At 33.7% G+C, this 1,737-nt stretch overlaps 1 pseudogene; it reads right to left on the reverse strand.

Moving 5' to 3' along the window:
* Nucleotides 1-1,168: 1,168 nt before the first annotated feature.
* On the reverse strand, nt 1,169-1,287 carry LOC112477964 (annotated as a pseudogene).
* Between the last annotated feature and the right edge of the window lie 450 nt (nt 1,288-1,737).

The raw sequence follows: 1,737 nt of genomic DNA on the forward strand, positions 1-1,737 counted from the left end.
ACTAAAATTATGGCTGAGTTTATTTGAAGATTTACTATACCATGACAATTAAAAAACAACAACATGCAAATAGCCTATCTTTCTTACCCAGCTTTCCAGGTCTTCCTTATGTATAGCCTTTTGAGAATCTGTCAGAATTTGACTGATTAGATTCTGAAAATAAGTGCTCTGGGCCAGATATATGCAGTTGAAGTGACTTATCTATTGTTGGTTACAGCTCAGTGAAAAATGGCTGATATTTCCTGCCCCAAAGCATGGAAGTGGCCTTATCTAAGCTTGCTTATTTATGTATCTAATAATTTGTTTGTTTGTAATGCTGAACAATCATTGACCAACTGGAATGACAACAAAAATTTGTTTCTCCCCTTTGGCTTCCTTTTATGCTTTTTAATGTACTGAAAGTAGCCTTCTAAATGTAAGTTTGGCTTTGCTTAATTTTCCTCCCAAATCATGATAAATGATTTTCAGGTGCAATCAGCAGAAAATCTGAAATGGGAAGAAAAAGATGCATTTGTTCACTCTTTACTGTTTTACTTTAGTTTCCAAGCTTTACTCTTTAAAAAAAAAAAAAGAAAGAAAGAAAAACTTTTTAGTACATTATTTTCAGTACCGAGAAAGAGAATAGGACCAAACATTCAATCAACTCTAATGACTCTTTTGAAGGATCATAAGCAGTTGGGGACTGGAAAGCTGTCATTTCTGAGAATCTAGAGGACACATTTTTTAGGGCCTTGAAAACAGCAAGCTCTGAGAGAAGAAGGTGGCCTGAGAGACCATGAAGGGCCACTAGAAATAATCTTTGTGACTGCACAATTTTTGTAGTCAAGATTACGTATTACTTCTTAAATTACTTGATACCATTACATAACACCATTCCTTTATATATTTGTTCTACCTCTACCAAATACCACACATTTATTCAAAATCATTTATTAGCATTTTCCCTGAAATGAGAATTAAAATGTCAATGTGTGTGTGTATATATATGTGCATAAATATGCATATATATGTATATATATATTTGTGTGTTATATATATGTATGCATGTGTATATGTGTACATGTGTGTATATATATATTTCAGACAGATATAGATATATCTATATCTATATCTGTCTGAAATAAATAGCATTGAGCTCTCTAAGCTAGATTTTTTTTTTTTTTTTTAATGCCTACAGCACCTGGTCTTCCTAGGTGGTCTCTCATCCAAGTACTAACCAGGCCTGACCCTGCTTAGCTTCCGAGATCAGATGAGATTGGGCTTGTTCAGGGTGACATGGCCATAGACAGCACTGAGCTCACTAAAACTGAGAAAATGTAGTGCTCTTCAAAGAGAGAATATTAGGATACCAGTCAAACAGCTAACTGGAGATCAGTCTTCTCTCACCACTTAATCTTGATTTCATGAACGAGCACAGCATTGCTTTTTTTCTTTCCTGAATATACACCAGAGATGGAGATCAATGTGAAACTCATTAAATACTTGGACATAATTTTTAAGGATACTGAATTATTTTAACATCCATTTTTGCATTCCTACTATGTGACATACACTACTAGAGGTAGGAGTGATGTCAATATAAAATATTTAGTCCTGACTTCAGGATTTCAAATTGTATCAGATAGACTATAGCAGAAATGTGGCCAAAATGTTATGTCAACACAAATGAGGTAGTATATTCTTTTAACCAAATATTTTCAGAAACTTCCTTTGGAAATTTGGAGGAACAAGAAAATT

This window comes from Pteropus alecto, unplaced genomic scaffold (genome assembly GCF_000325575.1).
Source record: "Pteropus alecto unplaced genomic scaffold, ASM32557v1 scaffold131, whole genome shotgun sequence".
NCBI lineage: Eukaryota > Metazoa > Chordata > Mammalia > Chiroptera > Pteropodidae > Pteropus > Pteropus alecto.